Below are 9,881 nucleotides of genomic sequence, written 5' to 3'. Positions count from 1 at the left end.
TTCTGATTTGATTTGAAACTGTCTCATTGCTATCTGTTTATCAATAAAATTTTGAAAAAAAATTTCTTGAATCCAGCTCCTGGGACCTCAATACCCCCATCATGTTTCATTAACAGCATTCTCCTTAGCTTTTTAGCCCAAGGCAACAGCAGACAAAGGCAACTTCCCCAAGTCCTGTGGAAGGCACACCAAACCCTCTTGGAAATTCAGTCAGTGTGCTTCCTCCATCGTACCCTCCAGGGCCCTCCAGCTGACTATCTGGGGAGGGTGTAGCCCTGTAGTGCCTGACACAGAGTTATCAATGTGTGCTGCTCTTTCTGCCAGTAGCAGATGTGGGGCATCGGTGCCTTTTGGCCTCACTGCCAGGTGTGCTCCAAGGGTGCATGCATCAGGACAGCGTGGTGCTCCATTATCTATGGAAATACAACCTCCCTCCCCAGGTTTTCAGCATGGCACAGCTGAGGCCTTCAACTCATGCAAATTCCATGGAGCTCAACCGTGGCAGTCAGCAGACAAATCAGGTTAGTATCATGCTCTGTTTCCATGTATTTTTCAAAAAATGCACTCTTGAAACTTGACTACATCAGCTGTTTCCCCTCACTGCTTCCTGGAGCCCACCAACATACCCCCAATCAAGCTGCACACCTAATGAAGGTCAAGGACACCAGTGCTTCATGTTCTAGCTTGTCACTGGGCTTTGACCATCCTGGTGCCCCTTATAGCATATAGATATAGATATAGATATAGATATAGATATAGATATAGATATACAGCCTATGTTTTATTGTGTCCTCATATCTCTGAGCAGAAGATCAGTGGTCCTAAGCAAGGGCCCCAACATTATTTATCCTTATTTTAAATAAGTATTGCCAGGGCTGGGGAGATAGCATAGTGGAATAAGTTCTTGCCTGGCAAGTGCAAAGTCCTCAGTTCATTCTCTGGTACCACCAAAAAAAAAAAAAAAAAGCATTGCCATCATTATAACTGTATATAACTTAGCAGAGCAATATAACTATACATAAATTCAAGACGAAAAAGGCCATCATCCTAGTCACAGAGCAATACAACTAGGAAATAGAACTGAGTTAAATAAACATCACTTATTCTGAACCATTTAGCAAGAAAGAAAATTAACCATGAAGTTGGAAGTTAAATGTACAATAGATTATAAAATAAAGCAAATAAGTATACTAGATATCATCCCTGAGATGTATTTAAAACTGCTTTCAGGGATACATGCATAACCTCAAATATTTCCACTATTAAAGAAAGAAAATGACAAAGTTCCCAAATAATTTAGAAAACACAAATTATACAAAACATCAGGAATAATAAAGCTAGAAATAAGACTGAATTCATTCAAATATCTGCATAAAACTATACATACAAATCTGTATTTGTAATCTCTCAAGAATGAACTAAATTTCAGCATTTCTACAGAGTGAGGGAAAAATAAGAGAAAGTAAAATAAATGGAAAAATGTGAAAGACCCTTTCTGAAAGTAATTGAGATTCCAGGAGGACCACATCTGAGTCCCGGGGCACTGGGTGGACTCTTGAGGGTGTCGGTCCTGAGGCGCCTAGGTGTGCAAGCCCTCCTGAGACAGTCCGCTCTGCAAACAACTGGTGGAAAAATGAGATCATGACACTCAACCTCCTTTCATGAAAGGCAAATGTGTGCTTCACAGGACCTGCTGTGGCTTTATGCTGGTTTGGGGGCCTCAAAGACCCAAGGTTGAAGGCCGAGTCCAACACCTGGGAAGTACGGAAACTTCAGGAGATGGAGCTGAGCAGGGAGGTCCTTAGGCCACTGGAGGGCTGCCTTTGAAAGGAACTATGGGCCCTTTGTTCCTTCTGTTGCTTCTGTTCAGAATGCGACTCTCTGTTCCTCATACTCCCACCTTGGTGGGCCGCCCTCACCCAGAGCCAAACCAATGAGGCTGCCCAGTGTTGATCTCACCTCTCCACAGCTATGGGCTGAGTAAGTCTTCTCTTAAGTTAACTGCTCAGGTACCTTGTTGCAGCAGCACAAAGCTGACTAATGAAGTATATCAAGGAACTAGTGAGTGCTCAGGAATTAATCCAAACAACTGCAAAGTTTCCTGAAGTTTGTTTGATTGGGGAAGCCTTGGAGTTCCTTCATTACATGTGCTCAGGAAATAAGACCTTATCATGGCCCCGGTAGACCCATTGTGTAGGGTGATATCTGGGATTTCATCTTTAAAATAATGCAACTCATGAAAGTTGGTGAAAGGTCTGCTTCTCCCATCTCTGGAGTGGTACTGCCAGGACTGTGAAGGGCAGTTGATATGGAATGAGCTGGTGGCAGTGGGAGTGTGCTTTGTCTGGGTGAATTCTCTTACTGCACAGTTCCATGCTGTAAGAAACCTCCCCCTAGCATTGGCCTGGTGAAAGCCACTGGATGGACAGGGACATTGAAATGACCACAGGGGGACAACATCTAGGACCTGAACAATGGAGAGCAAAGAATAGACTTTGGTAAACAAAAAGCAAAGGGAAAAATGTGGATGAAAATGAGTCGCTTGGATACACAAAAGAAAAACCAGATCAGTATCTCAGCGACAGACAATTGTTACTAACACTCTGTGTGTCCAGCCAGTGTTCTATGTGCTGTCCATATGATTTCTTATTTAGTCCTCCATGTACATCAGGAGGTGGCTGCCAATGTCCCCTTATACTGATGCAAAACCTGTGGAGTGTAGTTCATAGCGTGGCTCTGAGGGAGCGTTCACAGGCAAAGACAGAACATGCAGCCAGGTGAAGGTGGCCAGAACCCACTCTCTTAACTATACTACCCTGCGAGCCTCACAGAGATGCACCCCAGGGACCAAATGAGTATCTGAGAAAGGAGGAGTCATCAACACAGATCCTACAGAAGAAGTGGGAACTAGAAGCTCTCAGCTTCCCAAAACGTAGTGTTAGTAAAGTTATGGTGACTGCAGTCAGAGAGCAGACAGAAACCCTGTAGGAAAGAAAAGCAAGGTGACAACAACATTCAATCTGAATAAATTGCCTCTCCACAGAACCAATATCTGGAGAGTCCAAGGCTTGGCAAATGTAAAAAGTGAGAAGGAAGCTTTTCTGACTGAGCTGATGATGTAGCTCAGTCAGAAAAGGCTGACTGAGCTGATGATGTAGTTGCCAGACACTGAGTTTTTAGGAAGGGATTAGATCATGAGCACTGTATCCTGATCAAGTACCTCAATCCACTCATGTGTTCAGAGCTCAATGGGCTTATTAAGCAGTGAAGCATAACTGAGTGAAGCAGAGAATTACAGGTGTGGATTTAAGGTATCTATCTTGGGCCGGGGCCAGTCTTCTCTGGTTCTTTCCTTCTCGATGCTTCCTGTCCACCACAACGTGAGCAGCTTTCCTGTGCAGCACTTTTCCACCATGACATTTCCACCTCACCTCAGTTCACAGCAAGGGAACCAGCTGGCCATGGACTGAAACTTAGGAAACCATGAGTCAAAGCAGAGCTTTCCTCCTTGAGGCTGTTTTCCTCAAGTATTTCGTCACAGCAATGAAAACTAACCAACATGAAGACCCTGACCATGGCTGGTGAGAATTTTGATCAGGAGAGGACAGTAGAAGAGAAATGAATGCCAACTATTATCTTCTCAGAAGTCAAATTCATAAGAGAGTGTCAGATCCATTAGGAATTAAAGGTTTGACAACAACAAATCTGATGTGAAAATGGACAAATGACTCAAATAGGAATTTCTTTGAAGATGACATAGAGATGGTAAATAGCACATGAGAAGACAGCACCACTAATCGATGGGAAATGCAAATTTAAATCCCAATGAAGTACCACTTTGTGTGGACTAAGGTCGCTAATATCTTTAAAAGGAATAGACAAAGGGAAAAGAAAAATTAGAAAAGGAAAAACTTGAAACAAAACTGTTGTAAATAAGGAAGGGAAGAGGGGTTGAAAGAAGGGTAGTGAAATGGGGAATAAAGAATATCAAGTCATATCATGCACAGGTACAAATTTCCTATGAAGAATGTGATCACTATGTATACCTAAAATGTACTAATGAACTTAACTTAAAAAGAATAGACAGGGCCAGACAGATAGCTCAGCAGACTAAAAAGCCTGCACAGGCAGATGCAGGGACTGGGGTTCAATCCCTGGGCATGCCATGCCAGCCTTGCCCCTGGAGCACGCTGAGATGGTGACTGATACTGGGAATGGTTATGCAAACCTGTAATCCCAGCGCTTGGGAGGTTGAAAACAGGAGGATCACTACAAGTCCAATCTGTGTAGTGAGACCCTGTAGACCTCGTACTAAATACATAAAAAAAAGATAAGCAATAACAAAATTGGTAAAAATGTAGAGAAATTAAAACCCTTGTGCACTGCTGGTGGAATGTAAAACAATGTGGCCTCTATGGAAATAGAACAGCAACTCCTAAAAAAATTTAAAATAAAATTAGCATATAATCCAACAATTTTACTCTTCGGGTAAATGCCTGTAGCAGATTCCTAACTGGTGATCAACTTATTACATCTAGTTGCATTAAACTATTGTGATGCTGAGTGTGGGAGGCCCTCCTGAGGATTGTTGCCAACAGCAGAAAAGCAAAACAGAAGAAGCTACTGAGACACTGTTAGGGATGCTGTTTGGAGAAGCTGTTGGAGCTGTTGGAAGCGGCTGGTTCTCTTGAGCCGTTCTGCTGGAGGACCTTGTCATTCTGGCTTTCCTGATGAACTCTGGCAGAGCTCTGGTCCTCTTCTTGAGCATCGCTTCCTGGCTCCAGAGGGCAAGATGGTGCACTGCTCGGCCTTGTGGAGAAGATTGTCTCATTGGCTTTCCTGATGGGGACTCAGCTTTCCTCGTTGCTGAAGGAGCTGGGGGTCTCACTGTTGCTGAGGACAGCTGTGGTACCATTGGGGGAGCTCTGGGGCTTACCTTGAGCATCGCCTCCTGTTCCAGCTCAGTCCCCCGGCCTGCTGGCACAGATCCTTCATCCTGCTGGCACAGACTTTCTAGCTTCCACCTCTGACCTTAGGGCTTTCCAGCACAGATCCGTGAAGTAGGCCTGCAGGAGACTTGGTTGTGGGCTCTTGGCCTCTAGTTGGATTTTTGGGAGGGATTGTGATGATTTCTAGGCCCCCAGCTGGATTCTTTAGTATTTAGTGTGTGGATAGGTTTCCTGTTTGTGTTGTATATAATTCTTTGGGTGTTTCATTACAAAATATTATAAAATGTGTCCTCTATGATATTATTGACCTTGAAAAACAAAACCCCAAACCAAGACAATGCCCAAATAAATGAAATCAGGTATTTGTACACTCATATGCACAGCAGAGTTTACAATAGCCAAAAAGTGGAAGCAATTCAAGTGTCCATTGATGAATGAACAGATAAATAAAATGTGGTATATTCACACCTGGAAAAGGACAGATTCTGATACATGCTTCAATGTGGACTTGGAAGATACTCTGTTCAATGAAATAAGTGAGACATAGAAAGTAAAACACTGTGTGATTCTGCATGTATGATGGCCCCAGTAGAGTGTAATTCTTAGAGATAAAGTATAATGTGGGTTGCAGGGATAGGGTAAGAGTAGAACCTCTGATGTAAGGTTTGCTTCAGGGGCGCTAGAAGTGCTGTGGAGCTGGACAATGCAGTCAACAGTACATATTATGAGTGTATAAAATGCCATAGGAATGTGGCTTAAATGATGAATTTAATTCATGTAAATGTTACCACATTTTTAAAAGAAACTAGGGATTTATAGAACTGTAGACTTTATATGTGAAGTCAGTTGTACTGGCATTATGCCCTCAATAAACTTTTACTTAGAAAAGAAAAAGGATTTAAAAATCAAAAGTGAAAAGATAGTCAAGATTAAGGCTAAATAACACGAGTCCTTTCCATCCGTAAAAGCCCGTTTTTCTAAAGCGCCCTCCCTCACTAGACCAGCATGCATTGAGGGCAGTGAAGTGGAGCTGCGGAGCAAGCAGGAAGCAGGACTGCGAAGAGGGAAAGCACTGAATTAAATGCAATTCAACATGTTTCTTTGCTGCTAGAGTCTTTGGGAGCTTTACATAAATTAACAAGCAGAATGAATCTCAAAAAATCCATAGGTAGGTTGCCCAAGTTTATTTAGTTTGTGAGGACCATACACCATAAAAGTCCTCAAAAATGCCAAGAGCTGACTGAATGGGGTCCACGCTGGGCCAAGAATACAATGATGATGAGTGAGAGGGAGGGCGAGGCAGCCTCGTGAACCTAAAGGCTTCCATCCGTGGAAACCACCTGTCTCACTTCATATTTCTTTTGTTTAATCTAAAGATTAGTCTTTCACATGATGTTTGTATTATCAGTTTTCATTGGCCTGAAAAGGCTCCTTCCTCCAAGGGGCGGACTGAGCAATACAAACCACTTCACTCGTTCATCCCAGAGCAGCAGCTGATTCAGGAAACAGATTCCATTACTCATGCATGTCTAGTGGGCATTAAAACTGGCCACAACAGGAGCCCGAAAAGCACATGGTAGTGTAAGTGCTGAGTCATGAAGCCTAAGATGTAAAGCACAGAACAGTCAAAGAATGACTCAGAAAAAAGCAGTCATATCTAACTTCAAGGGACACTTCCAACGTAAAGGGGACACAGAAAGGTGAGGGAAATATTCACAAATAGTTGGGGGGATTAAAAGATAGATAAAAGGAAATAGGAAGGTAAATCTTTTTCAAATGGGAGGAACCAGAAATGTAGTCAAGAATGAAAAGGAGGGGAAGGAAGGAGAAAGGGAGGGAGGCGTAGGGAAAGGAGGGAGAGGATGAGGCAAGAGTGAAGGACTGCTCTCCACACTGCCCTCCACAAGGATGCAATCCTGAGTACTGCACACATGGACTAATAAAGAAAAGTAAAAAGAAACCAATACCTTGTGAGTTATGTGAAACAAAAAGATTTGAAGCCACAACCACCAATACCACACAGCAACTCACCACTTAATATTATTATAATATAGGGCCTTTGAAAGTTTTAATCCTCTAGCAATGGATCCTCAAAACATACAGCAAAAACCTGACAATATTGTAAAAATAAATTTTATTTTTGCACATTTCTCTTCAAATCTATAGCTAAAAAATTAGTAATAATTAATAACAATAGTGGGCTGGTGAGATGGCTCAATGGTCTAAAGCACCTACTTAGAACAAGCTTAGCAAAGCACAGGGACCGCGGTTCAATCCCCCAGCACCACATGCCAGCCAGCCCCGCCCCCTGGTGGGCTGAGCTGGCCACACACACACACACACACACACACACACACACAAATAAATAAATAAAATTTAAAAAAATTAATAACAATAGGTAAAAAAGATATAAAACAAATTAATTATGTAATGCAAGAAGCTAGTACAAAGTAAACATTAAAGAGAAAATGGAAACAAAGGTATATGAAGCAAGTAATGATGTAGAGAATTTTAAAAAGTCTACATACTAAAATGCTTTTCTCTCTGAAAAACTAATAAAGTTAATCTCTAGTAAGATATAACTGGGAGAGAAAGAGCATACATAAGTTATAGTTAGAGTGAAAAAATTACACAACCAAAGAGAAAAAAAAAGTTTACATCATATGGGGAAAAGGGCCAACGAGATAGCTCAGTGGACTAAATGCCTGCTTAGACAAGCAAAGGGACCGGGGCTCCATCCCCTGTGCCACATGCCTCGCCAGCCCCACCTCCAGGTGTGCTGAGCTGGCCACCGAGACTGGGAGTGGTGGTGCACACCTGTAATGCCAATACTGGGGAGGCTGAAAACAGGAGGATCACTATGAGTCTGAGCTATGTAGTGAGACGACCCTGTACCAAATACATAAAAAATAAAATTAAACAAATAAATAAATTATAAGGGAACGTTATGAAAAATGTTATACCAATACATTTCAAATCCTAAGTGAAATAATTTTGCAGCAAATAATGAATTAGCAGAGTTTATTAAAGAAGAACTTGAATAAACTAATAACAAAATAACTAATACAACAAATCTGTAATCAGAAGCCCACTTGCCTCCATCCTAAAATAAAACCCAGAAAAATGTAAAAGGGAATCTTGTCAAACTTTAAAATTTTAAAGCTATAAAATTCTCCTTCTGTAAAACTATTTCAGAGAATACTCAATTTCAGGCAACGCCAGGAAAAGAAAAATATAAACAATAACTTTTTTAATAAAAAAATTCTATTTACTTAGAAGCATTCAAAATATTAAAAAAAAACAGTTGCAACTTTTTTTTTGCAATTACAGAGTGGCATTCAGTTAACAGAACAACAATTAAAAACACACCGAGATATATAATAGTCAAGATCCCAGAAATCCAACACAAGAATATCATACTGAAAGCTGCTAGAGAAAAGCAGATCACATTCAAAGGAAAACCCATCAGAATTACAGCAGACTTCTCTTCACAAACCATGAAGTGAAGAAGAGCATGGAGCAGAGTACTTCAAGTCTTCTATGAAAACAAATTCCAACCCAGACTATCATACCCTGCAAAACTTTCTTTCCAGTTTGATGGAGAAGTGAAGTACTTTCATGACAAAGAACAACTAAAGAATTTCATGATGACAAAAGCAACCCTATACAGACTCCTGAAAGATGTTCTAGAGAGGGACCAAAATGATCAGAACTCCACCAACGAGAACAGAAGAAACCCACTAAATAGGACAAACAATTAAACACAGGAGAAAAAAGAGTTAAAAAACAGCATTCAAATAACATTTCAATCATAAGTCAACACATCTCAATTATAACCATCAATGTAAATGGACTCAATTCACCAATTAAGAGAAACAGATTGGCACACTGGATTAGGAAACAAAACCCAACAATATGCTGCATACAAGAAACACATTTAACTCATAAAGAAACTAAGGCTGAAAGTCAAAGGATGGAAAACAAGACTACATGCCCCAGCACTTCAGAAAAAAAGCAGGGTAGCAATCTTGATCTCAGAGACTCTCAATTTCAAACCAAGAATTATCAAACAAAATAAAGAAGGCCACTATATACTAGCTAGGGGAAAAATTCAAGAAGAAGAAATAACAATCATAAATATGTATGCACCAAACAACAGGAGCACCCAACTATATAAGGCAAACTTTAATAGACACGAAAAATGTAATATCCAATACAACAATCTTAACAGGAGACCTTAAAACCCCTTATCCCAAAAAGATAGATCGACCAAACAAAAAATTAGCAAAGAAGTAGCAGAACTGAACCAGAGCTTGGAAAAAATGGACTTGGTAGACATATACAGAGTGCTCCACCCAACCACAGCAGAATACACTTTTTTTTTTAGCTGCACATGGATCATTTTCTAAAATAGACCACACACTAGTACATAGGTCATGCTTAAGTATATGCGAGAAAACAGAAATTATCCCATGCATATTATCTGACCACAGTGCAATGAAACTAGAAACAAATGACAAAAGAAAACAGAAAAACTGGCTAAATACATGGAAATTAAACAGCACCCTACTCAGCAATCAATGGGTTACAGATGAAATTAAACAAGAAATTCAAGAATATCTACAATTCAATGAAAATTCATCCACAACTGATCGGGATTTGTGGGATGCGATGAAAGCAGTTCTCGGAGGGTAATTCATAACTGTGAACTCACACTTTAGGAAAACAGAACGGGAACAAATAAACACCCTAATGCTGCACCTTCAACATCTAGAAATGGAAGAGCAAACTAAACCCAGAGCGCAAAGATGGGAAGAAATCATAAAGATTAGAACAGAAATTAATTCAATTGAGATGAAGAAAACATTTCAAAGAATTAATGAATCAAAAAGCTGGTTCTTCGAAAGATTAAATATAATAGATAAGCCCCGA

General features: G+C 40.6%; 1 protein-coding gene across 8 annotated transcripts in view; it reads right to left on the bottom strand.

Moving 5' to 3' along the window:
• B3galt5 (beta-1,3-galactosyltransferase 5) overlaps positions 1–9,881 on the bottom strand; it is an 82,426-nt gene that overhangs the window by 57,484 nt on the left and 15,061 nt on the right. The window contains exon 1 of one of the 8 annotated variants that reach the window (XM_023715959.1): positions 4,937–4,966. The exons of the other annotated variants lie outside the window; for them this stretch is intronic. The gene's annotated coding sequence lies outside the window, so the exon portion shown is untranslated. Of the gene's footprint in view, positions 1–4,936; positions 4,967–9,881 lie in introns of those variants that run through there. 8 annotated transcript variants of the gene reach the window in all.

The sequence above is a fragment of the Octodon degus genome, unplaced genomic scaffold, assembly GCF_000260255.1.
Source record: "Octodon degus isolate 3935 unplaced genomic scaffold, OctDeg1.0 scaffold00045, whole genome shotgun sequence".
Lineage (NCBI taxonomy): Eukaryota > Metazoa > Chordata > Mammalia > Rodentia > Octodontidae > Octodon > Octodon degus.
This window is presented reverse-complemented; position numbering and strand designations above follow the sequence as displayed.